The following is an 11842-nucleotide window of genomic DNA, read 5'->3' on the forward strand; positions in this document are numbered from 1 at the left end:
AGGAGTTGGGTACAGCTCTCCCCCACCCGCTGCCACCGCTCGTGTCACCTTTGCTGCAGAGGAGAGAAGAAAGGGAGAGTTCCCTCCTGACCCCACTGTGGGATCAGCTTCTGACCCGAAGCACAAGTACGTTACTCACAGAGCATCTTTGCTTGTCCAGCTCCCTGTATCCTTAATGAGCATGAAGCTCCTCGATCCTCTGGAAGATAAAACCAGAGCTTTCCGCAATGTGTGTCTCAGCCTGCTACAGCAGCCGGTCCCAAGGAGCTGTTAATGCTGCGAGCAACCTTTGGGAAAGGCTGTAGAAGAGTTCCTGCTGTTCTTGCACGCGTATGGCGATCAGGTGAAGGTAGCCACACTGCTCCATGAGATATTTATCACCAAAACAGAGGCCCTGGTCTTTTCTCCTTCCCCATTTCTCTCTACAAGTAATCCCGCAGAATTAACAATAACGTGAGAAGGAGAGGAACTTATAGCAAAACAGATTAGCCAGCTTGACTGCAGCTCGTGAGAGGTAGGTTTGGGTATGAGGTGCTGTCAGCAAAAGCTTTACCACTTCATTTTCTTAACCAGCTCTTAATTTTACCATAGACTACGTAGAAACTCACCATCTGACTTTGTATTGCAAGAGTAAAAAATCTGTTACCTCTTCTTGTATGAAGTGTAATTAAACTTGGGAAAGATTTTATTTTGAATGCTAGTTAACATTGAACATGGCTAGTCATGCTATTTCTACCTCACTTTGGTTTTGTGGTGTTCCTGACAATTACGTACGGATAATGTTACATCATCACCACGTGTCCATTGTGTGACCAGTTCTCATTGTTTGAGTAATACCAACAATGATAATCATTTACAAGAAATAAGTACAACGCCCCCCCAAACCTCTGCTTTCCTAATAAAAAGCTTTTTTAACACTTTATTACAATAGAAACCCTTCGTATTTCTCATGGTCTCTTTTATCCGAAGGTTTAAATTAAGATCTGAGAAAGAGATGGGTTTCTTCTTTTTTTTTTTCCCCCTTATATGTTAAATCTTCTCTTCAGAAAAAAAAAAAGGAGGAAAAACGGATTGCACGGTTGTTTTCATCAGGGTTTTGTTTTGTTTGTTTTACTTTCTAGATCTTAGTTTTGGAGTGAGTCTGTCAAAAAATATTTAAAAAGTTAAAAGCTTTATCGCTGCTTTTTTAAGCATAATTTGGGAATTATTTCATATTCCTTATAATGACAGAGTATTAAACTGTAAAACATAATCAGTGTAATTGAATACATAAATACCATATGGCATGTTATTTCATTGTTACTCAGTACTGGTTTATTACTTGGATATCATAATATATTGTGTTTTAACACCAACACTGTAACATTTACTAATTATTTTTATAAACTTCTGTTTTACTGCATTTTTTCACAACATATCAAATTTCACCAAATATATGCCTTACTATTGTATTATATACTGCTTTACTGTGTATATCAATAAAGCACGCAATTATGTTATAAAAGGTGCTTTATTTTTTACTGAGGTTCAGCAGTCACCCAGTGCGTCTCCTCTCCAGCGGTCCTCGCCTTAGGTGCGTGCCAAGCACCCCGTATTGCTAATTGCTGAACCCCCTCGTTAGGGATGTCTGGGCGCCTCAGCCACCTCCGCGGCGCTCCGGGTGCCAGCGGCAGCACTCGGGATTTGGCTGGAAGAGGAAAAGCAGTTCTTGGTTTGGGTTTTTCTTCCCCCTTGAGGCTGTGAACCTCCTGGTTTTATGCTCCCCGGAGCTTTTCGGAGATTGCCAGCTCCACGTTTTCTGCCTCGTCGCAGAAGGGAGCCTCAGATCGGACCGATTGTCGCTGAGCAGTCCAGCGCTTGATGGTCTCCTTGCCACCAGGCATAATGCTGGCAAACCCCTCTCCTTTGGGGCGTTGGGAAGCATACGTTCCCATCAGAGAGGTTGATCACACACGTCCCATCTCGTATCTAAGAAATACGCGTAGGTTTTAATACCCAGCCTCCACTCAGTTGTGTCATGATGCTGTCTTTGCACTACCTTTCAGTAGTAGAAATAACATAATGAAAAACAGTAAAATAAAAAGGCAAAACCAGCATATGTTTGTGTATGATTTTGATAATACAGTGAGGGGGAGGTGGGAATTCCCTCATTTCATTCACTTGAGGAAATAAATACGCGTCCCACATCTACTCTCCCAGCCTGGAATTAGTCTGGAGTGACTCCTACATATGTGAATCAGTGTGTGCCTTGCTGTACTGAAGCCTCCTCTGAAGATGACACAATCCGCAAAGCACAGCAGCCACCAGTGACAAAGAGAATTCTGTTTAATTCAATTAAGCAAGAGGCTGGATAGCTTTCTCCCTGCCGCTAACGCTGGAGCTGGTTGCACATGAGGAGTCGCCGTCGGGTTTGAAGCCTGGCCGTGAGCCAGATGGAGGCAGCTTGCAAATAGTCTTATTAAATACCTAAATGTACTGGAATGTCACAAAAGGGCGCGCGAGCGAGGCAGGGGAGCAGTTGCGTGCTGCCTCATCCCTTCGATGTGCTGGAGGGACACTTAGGTGTGCCTCGAGTCCCCTCCACGAAGTTAGGGCTGCAACAGGCAAATCCCAACCCTGGTGCTGCAGGTAACGCCGCACACTGTGGGCTGCCGGTCACCTCTCACAAGCCTCGCACCGATCGGTGCCCGTGGGTTGGCACAACCGATGTGAACAGCTGCTGCCGTGAGCGCTGCAGCTCTTCGAGGCAATGCATGCAGCCTGCCCGCCAGCTGCCCTGCCTCCCTGCGTGTGCAACCCGCCCAGTTATGACTCCTAACAGCCCGGCAATAAAATCTGGTATTTCTGACTGCCTCTAGAGGGTTTTCCTTAGGTGCGTTTAGGCTAAATATCCTCTTTATTTTAAGGACAAGGGTATTAACTGTTCAGTGTGTTTCCTTTGCTCTCTGGGCAGAGAGGAAGATTAGTTCTCTTTAATTTTGGCTGCTATGGTTAACATGCTGCCATTTAGAATTAGAATTGTAGAATCATAGAATTGTCTAGGTTGGAAGGGACCTTTAAGATCATCAAGTCCAACCATCAACTTCACACTGCCAAAAATCACCACATTTACCCATAGACTTCACAGTCTTTCCTGTACCAGGGAGAGAGAGAGAGAGATAAATAGATAGACAGACAGACAGATAGACAAAAAAACTGAGTCCCTACTAGCCAGTTCAGCAGTACTGGGGGGGGTGGGAGGCTCCTTCAAACTTCTCCGCCAAGGCCATGCATCTCCCATGCTCCCTGGCGTGGTGGCAAACCTTCGTGGCAGAGGGTGGCATATGACAGTCATCTGCCGCACAGCCCCTGCCTGCCACCTCTCAGCCCAGCCAGTGCTGCCCAGCCCAGCCCTGGGCTCACTGGTACAATTTAGGAGCCCACTCCCACCCCAGCCTGCCCCATGGGGCTGAGATCGCCCCAGCGCTGCCTGGGCAGCAACGCCTGTTCTGCTGCAGTGACACGATGGGAAGAATTGGGGAGGGGGCAGCTAACGTGGGAGGGAAAAAAAAAAAAGACTTCAGCTAAGATTGGGAAAAAAGAGGGAAAGCAATGATGTGCAAGATGAGGGTGTGCAGCTGCCGGTGCATGTAATCCGCTTTGTGGCAGTGTGGACTGGAGAGCATCCACAGCCTCGTCTGGCCGGACACACGCAGCAGATGCAGCGCTGCGGAGTGCTGTACGAAGTACACGCGTTTCCAAGCCTGCCTACGTGCAACCAGCAATAGCTGCCTGCAGTTCTTTAGCTTTGAAGCTTAACGGCGCCGTTACATACACTGTCGCTTTTACATCAGGGTGCCCTGCAATTAAAACCACCCACCAACTTTGTGCAGGGGAAAAGAGGGGGAGAGGAACTGCAGTATTGACACCACTGCAAGGACATGATTTACTTCTCCTTAGGAAGGTGCAGGGGCAGCAGCCTGGTGTCCTGTCCTGCGCTGGTGGGTTAGCAGCACCCCCAGACCCCAGGGGCTATGACCCATTTTGGCTGCCCGTGAGCACACGCGTGCAGTCAGGCTGAAACCCAGTAAATCTTCCCCTTCTTGACTCAGGCTCCACTCAAAGATTTCTCTGGGAATTCGTTTCAGCTCAGAGCAGGCATATCAACTCATTAGACAGTGCCGTAAATCTGTGCAAGAAAAATGGGGCTGCTGAGACCAACTAAGACATAACACTTCCATACAGGAGTCCCTGTAAGCTGATGATACCGGTTACCAGCTGAGGGAGATGATTACAGCACATATTTAGTAGCTCATAGTGCCGAAAACTTGGTTAAAAAGCACTTGCGGTTAAAGGAGGGATGAAATTTAAGGAAGTCTTGTAGCTGGAGAAGTGAACCGTGGGGCTTCACAAATACGCAGAGTTGCTGTTTCAGCCTGTTGCCTAAATCCTTACTGCTTGCTAACCCAAGGCTCATATTAGTCAGCTTGGCAATTGTTTACCAGGTGTAAGGATTTCTTTTCATTATTATTATTATCCCAGCATTACAATGGATACACCATTTATTTAATAGCTGGCACATGCTTTATACTAGCTGTGTCCAAGCAAGTTGTCCCTATTTGCTGACATAAGCAATCCACTACCTGTGAGATTTTCCTCTCTCTCTCACACAGGTTCGCGTACGGGGAAAAAAACAAAACAAAACAAAACAAAAAAAAAACAAACCCCAAACAACCTACAATCTTTTATCGTCTTTCTTGCTGAAAGGAAGAGGTTTTTTCCTCCACATGAGCATCTCTGGGAATAACAGCATCCTCACGCCCAACCTTTCAGTATGTCAAAAATTGCAACAAATATTTTAAAAATATATATATTCATTTCTATAATAACAAATCAGAAAATGATGTTAATTCACTCGACATTCCTATATTTGTTTCCTACCCACATGCTCTACTTGAGTCTGAAGATGATCCAAACCAACAATACGAAGCGCAGTTTTGCAGGTATAAGGTCTTTCAAACCATTAACAACCATATTAAATAAGATGATGGTCTTTGAGAACACAATATTTTATTAAGGCGAGGACAAGCTAAAATAAATCAGTCAATCAGCCCTCTGTGAAGCTGTAGAAAGACAGTTTGGTGCCTGGCACACATGGACTGTCCACTTCTGCATGCCTGTCTGCCATGAAGCTGCTGTCAGCATCTCCACTTCTTCCAGCCCCGACAGCTCGCTGCTCACCGCTCTGCTGCATGCAAGGAACAACAGTGTTTCTTCATCATCTCCAAAGTGGTGCTCTCACCTCAGCAAGATGAAAGCTCCTTCTCTTCAGGCTTGGAAGCAAACGACAAACTAACGAGCAGCTGAACTGTGGGGGCGGTGTGATCCAACCAGGGAGAACAGCAGTGGCTCAGGACATGACCAGGTCAAGGCTTGCCTGGTCATTGAGGGGATAGGAGAGGAGCAGTGAAACCCCAAAGCATTTTATGGGAACAAAAGTCAAGCCCCACATATGTAAAAAGTCAAGCCCCACGTATGTAGGGAGATTTACACAGATGTACCTTTGTACACTGGCAGTGTTATGACATAACGTGAGGTTAAAGCACTTTCAGAAGAGCAGTAATATGTCCCAAAGTAAGATTAAAACTTCCATATCTAAAGGCTCACTGTTAAGTTTGCACTACTTAAAGATGCCCTCACTGATGATCTATGGCAGGGCTAGTACGTAATCAAAAAAAATATTATCACGAGAGGATTTTTACTTCTGCAGCTGAGTAATTGTTTAGTTGTGCCTCATTCACCAGACAAATGGTTTTATTCTAACACTGATGGAGGAGATACTTCTTTTGCACAGAAGATTAATGGCAGTTGCCAGTATAATTCCCCGCTGCATCCCACAGCGAATGTTTAGATAAAGGCTGCAACCAGCTGCAGGTGATAAGATGTGAAACTACTGGGGTTTTTCCTACCAACCACAAATACGAGCTTAGAAATTCATGGTCCTGAGAAAATATTAGGTACGTTAGAATAAATGCTAGATGCATGAATATACACAAAGATGCACACACACAGACAGAGGTGTGGAACACGCTGGGCTTCCTCTTGTGTGTGCACACACGTGCACGCACGAGCCCTTTGCTGTGCTCAGCCCATTAACTGGTCAGTTAAAAAAACAAGAACAAGAATCAGTTGTATCAAAATAGATAAAACTTGACAATGTGCACTAATTCAGCTCTATTCTCAATTATAACAGCCCGTGTTTTGCAGCACCAGAGCAGTATTTTATTCAGCAGTTGCTGAAGTTTCTTCAGGAATTTTGATTCCCAAGGAAAATGGCCGTAAGCACATTGGCTCCATGTGATGTCTGCTTTTGTTGTTCCTCTGAAACACCTGGCAGAGCTGGCATGGCCTTCCAGCTTTGGCAGAAGGTAATAAAGACATTAAGCCTATAACTGAGCTTCTTTCATCTTTTTTTTTCCTCCCCTTTTTCTTTTTTTTAACCTCACTGGCAAGCTCAAAGCCTTCCTTCAGAGAGAGCTCGCAGGCAGACAAATTCTATTAAGCCTTTCAATGACTGTGCACGTACTTTATTCTACCTGGGTTTTGCTGCCTTCCTCTTGTACATTAGGCAAACTTATAAGACCAAACAATAAACAAAGGGAAAAGACCACTTGCATCTTTAAGTTTTAAAATTGCAGGTACCCACATCAAGCCCTATTTTCTTACTGCAAAACCTCAATACTGTTAATGCCCACGTGCTTTGATCAGACGCTGTGAGCACTGTGCATAGGGGTCCCTACACTCCCCCCTTTTCAGGATATAAGGATTCCTTAAAAGTTCCCTCATACTTAGGATGCTTTTCCTCTCCCAACAAAAAAATATGGTAATTTCTCCTTTGCAGCTACTCATTTTTGCTTCTGATGGCCTGGCCTCATTCCCTGCGGTCCCCGGCAGCTTCTACCCTGCGGTGCGGGATGACCGAAGCCCTTCCTTGCTCAGCCCCGGCCTTACCAGAGTCACCATGAGGCGCTTCCCTCTCCCACCCAGGCCACCCATCCCCATCCCGTGCCCATCCTCATCCCCATCCCACAACAACCCCGAGCTTCAGACCTGAGTGCAGCAGAGAGGGATGGTTCCCCAGCCCTCCCCTCAGCCCCCAGCGCCAACCCCACCTCCCACCAGCTTCCACCCATGGGTGGCAAGGGTGGCCTGTCCCTGCCCCGCTCCCGTCCTGCCAAAATCACCCATGCCTGAAGCCAGCCTGAGCTCCCTGTCACGCGTCCGACACCACAGGGCTGTACACGCCACAGCTCCGTTACCCGCTTTCCCCCTGTGCTGGTGTCTTCAACAAAATACACAGACCACAGCTGGTCACACACCCAGTGCAGAGAGCTCTCCCTTCCAGCTTAACACTCTGTGTTGTGTCTCCTTCGATGTGCTGGATTTGTGTTTGTTTTTTTTTTCCCCTCCACTAATTTCCCTACTGAGCCTCATTTTTTCGTGCTTCATTAACGTTTTCCCTTGTGCCACTTCTAATACATAGCTTTACTTACAGAGCAGGCTCTCCCCCTCCGGCCCCCCTCTTCCACTGCCTCTGGGCTCTCTGCTTGCTCTCCATACGCTTAGGAACGTGGCCACATAGGCACCATTTGTGTCTGGAGTCCCATATATGTTCCTTTTTACTCCTTGGACTGGAATTTCTGACTTTTCTCTAACCCCGAGTGAATCAAAGTTTTCCCTTTTGTGAATGAGACCTTCAGTGAGAGACTCCTTTCTTTTAATGCACTGATGCAGAAGATGATTAAAATCCTTGTAGGAAGGTATGTTGGTGCTCCTGTGTTTGTTTAGGGTTATTTTTTCCTTGTTTTGTTTCTTTGGGGGTTTGGGGTGTTTGTTTTTTTTTTTAAGAACAGGGGTTGCCAACTTGCTTGCTGCTGGAATTTGTGTTGAGAGCGGAGGTTGGCCCATACGCCCCTCAAAGGTTCATAACCCCCATGGACCATGATTGCCAAAGGTAGCCCAATGGGCTCTGCTTTCAAAGGGGGATACAAACTATGCAGCTTATGTCCTGTGAAGGCGATTCACTAAAGTGGCCTATGGTTGTGGGTTTTTTTTTTAATTTTTTTAAAGAGATAACCACTCAAAGTCATTATCCAGCATGCTTTTGGATATCTGTACCTCACAGAATCAGACCGCCAACATTTAACTGGCTTACTGTGGGTACAGCAGCCAAACTTCACATATGTTACTTAGAAAATTAAGCCCTAAACACACCTGATTTTGCTGCCCTCTTATGCCCACCCCTCAGCACGGAGTGGGTTAGGGAGGCTGTGATCCCTGGGCAGGCGAAGCCCCTGGTGGGTAGCCCAGCCGGCTAAATGTCAGGCATTAGCAGCGCTGGCTGGCTCGGGGAAGCGGGGTCGGCAGTGGCTGTTGCTATGGGCACCAGAGCAGCAAATGATAATAATATCAAGGCAGACTGAGGGGAAAAGGGTAAAATAGGATATCTCCATTTCACTTCAAATATGGCTTGAAATTAACTGCGGTGAGTAATTACCTGTGAAAAAGTAATAATGATGATTCTGCGGCTTAGAAGGAAACCCCTTTCACAGCAGGCTGCAAGATACACCTTCGATTTTGCCTGCTATAAAAGGGCATTTTTCTTTCTTTTGTACCAGAAAAGAAATCATAGCCATGAAGTAACTCACATCAGTTATTGCTAAGGCAGCTGTTTCATTACGGAGCGCACGGCTTGGTGTTATTTTTTCCAGACTGTTGGCTGTCGTGCTCGGGTGGCCTTCCCGCCCTCCCCCCCCAAACCCAGTGGAAGTTTTCCATTTCCATGGATAAGGGGACATTTACTCCGTTCCCCTTGCGTGGAGTTTTTCTCCAGCTGGGCTCTGCTCATGACCCCAGCACTTCTATCCTTGCCTACCATCTGCAGGATAACTTCCCTGACTTCCACGTGATTTATACAAATCATTTGACCTTTTTCCTTTTGCCTTCAGCCGCAAAGCACTCAACGGCCACAGAGACCCATCTGAGGTTGGCACAGCCTGCCAGTGTCCCACAGAAGGAAAAGAGCATTGAGTCACGGCTGTTCAAGAACCACCTTCTTCTTCCTCACCCCCTTTGCACTGCTTCGAGTTATTTAAAAAAAAGGAACAGCACAGAAGTGAGGCATCCAAAAAGGCCCTGTGGACCAGGGGAGGCTCAGTGAAAAGCTTTCCTTGCTATGCCCCGTGCCATAGCCCAAACCCAAGGCTTTGTGCTCCCCCTGGGCTCTTCTGCCCTCTCCTGTAACACTTTAAAGGACAGTCTGTGAGGGACTGTACAGGGGATCGCGGTGGGACCTACAGCCTCTGTACAGTGTGAGGCTTCTGGCACTAACCAACCTTGCCCCTTCTTTCTGGGGAATGACTTTCAACCTTAGTTAACCATGCTATCTAAATTCAGCAGTTCCTAAGTATGGGCATCTAGCAGTCTCATTTACAAGAAGAAAGCTGTTGAAGTTAGGGCTCCTGGTCTTGCTCCTTTCTCTTTTTCCTTCCTGGAAGAAGCTTGGAGAAGAGAAGGCTGAGGGGAGACCTTATTACTACTTACAAATATCTAAAGGGTGGGTTGAAGGAGGATGGAGCCAGACTCTTCTCAGTGGTTCCCAGTGACAGGACGAGGGGCAATGGGAGCAAGTTGGAACATAGGAAGTTCCGTTCCAACACATGGAAAAACTTCTTTACAGTTCGGGTGACAGAGCACTGGCACAGGCTGCCCAGGGAGGTTGTGGAGTCCCCTTCTCTGGAGATTTTCAAAACCCGCCTGGATGCAGTCCTGAGCAATGTGCTCTGGGCAATCCTGCTTTAGCAGGGGAGTTGGACTAGATGATCTCTAGAGGTCCCTTCCAACTCTGAAAATTCTGTGATTCTGTGATTCCCTCTCCCCATCACCCCCTTTGCTTCACACTGGAGCCGTGAGAGCAGGGGTCCTGAGTGGGCGGCAGCAGCAGCATCACCCGCGTCTCTGACCGCTAGACCTGGCTTTCTTGGCACTGCCAGAGCAAGTGTGCGACACCGAATCAGCTCAGCTTCATAAAATTTGTTGTGTGCACCCAAAGTGCCACTGTGAGCAAACTGCGCCTCCGCCAGGTCACAAAAAGATGGCACCAGAGCACGCAGACAGCCACCGTCTCAAATACAGTGCGGAGGAGCGGTGTCTGTGCATCTGTCCTGATGTTCTGCAGCTCCTGTTTGTGATTCAACACGGCTCTGCTGTGCACTATAATGGAGTGTCTGGGTACAACAAACACTCGGGAAGTACTGGATACCATGAACTAGATGGTCACTTAGGGCTTTTTTACCCGAAGATCCTGAGAGACAGAGAGTTGCGTATATTTTTTGCAGTCATTACTGCATAAGAAACTGAGAAATCCTGCAGGTGGGATTCATTACGTGCAGCCCATTATCCTGTGACATGGAGAAGAGACACGGGATCGTTCCCAAAATATCCTTCCCCACTGATAAATTGCAGCGAGCAGGTTTGAAGCTGCGCAGCGTGAAGGATAACCTACTTAGGATGAACGCGTGCGTGATGCTATCAGCAACACTGATGCAGTTACCAGACCTCATGATGGGTTCGAGGAAAGTGGTTCTATCAAATCTCAATTTGCAGAAGCGCAAAGGAGCTGGTAGCCTCGAAGCAAAGCCACCTCACATTTTCCCCAGGCTGGGCTTTTCCCTCAGCCCCAGGGTATTTGCTCACTGCAGCCTTCCTTCTCCCACATAGCATGAATATGAATATAAGAAAACAGAAAATAGGGGAATACTTCATGTTTGAACGGGTGCTGGAGGAGATCTGGTGTGTCCCTGCTGACCTTTGGGCTGCTTGGGCAGAGGGGCCTCCAGCCACCCCGCAGGGAGATGGCACAGCGGGGCTGGGGCCGCTTCTCGGTGGGGAACAGACTTTGGGCATCTCTGGAGCCAGGCTGGGGACTGACCTCCAGTGAGGTTGGGGATTTGCATGGGGAAATTCAAATCCATTCATCCCAACAGTGCCCGGTACAAGCTGGGGAGAGGAGGACGCACTGGGGCAGCAAAGCGGCCAGAGGGCACCTTATCGGTCAGAGGGGCTGGTTTGCTTCACACATGGGTCCAGGCATTTCACAAGATAATTTCAAGGTGGTACAGGCAGTGGGGCACCTTGTTCAGCAGCGTGCTTGCAGAAGAGGCTTATTTAAGGCAGATATAGTTTAATTTATGAAAGGCTCACATGAGGCTTTCCTGGCTGAGGCAGGAGCAACAGCCGACTGATGTTTTCCAAGGCAGTCATCCATTAATGGGCGATTTCCCCATCCTTCCCTGAACTCCACAGCCCTCTGCTAAGCTCTGGTGAGCATCACTTCTGTAAGCACAAACCAGCATTTTAATTTTAAGCCCTTGATGGTGTCGTGGGTTTCACTTCAGTTGTTCTTACAGGCGGCAAGACCCCAGGTTGTGCACTGCGCTCCGGTAAAGGCAGGAAACAGCAATGCAAGAAGCAAATCACTCGGCGCCTCAGATTTCTCCTGTAATCTGAAGGGAAGAAAGGAAGAAAAAAAGCTCTAAATCTACAGGAGATAACAAAATAGCTGTAAAACATGTCTGCCCCTCCCCCCAAAATATTTCAATATGATGTATAGGTATGAAGTTGTACTGGTCTAACATGTGGATCCTCGACTGATCACATTAACTGCAGCCATACGTGATAATCAAACCTGCTTGCACACAGGGAATATTCTCTTTAATCACAGCTAAGCAAACAACAAATCTTTCCCTCTTCTGCATCCAGCCCAGTGCCTTTACCGCTCTTTGGTGATTGCACTGCAGCCTCC

This window comes from Charadrius vociferus, unplaced genomic scaffold (genome assembly GCF_000708025.1).
Source record: "Charadrius vociferus isolate BGI_N301 unplaced genomic scaffold, ASM70802v2 scaffold94, whole genome shotgun sequence".
In the NCBI taxonomy this organism is placed as follows: domain Eukaryota; kingdom Metazoa; phylum Chordata; class Aves; order Charadriiformes; family Charadriidae; genus Charadrius; species Charadrius vociferus.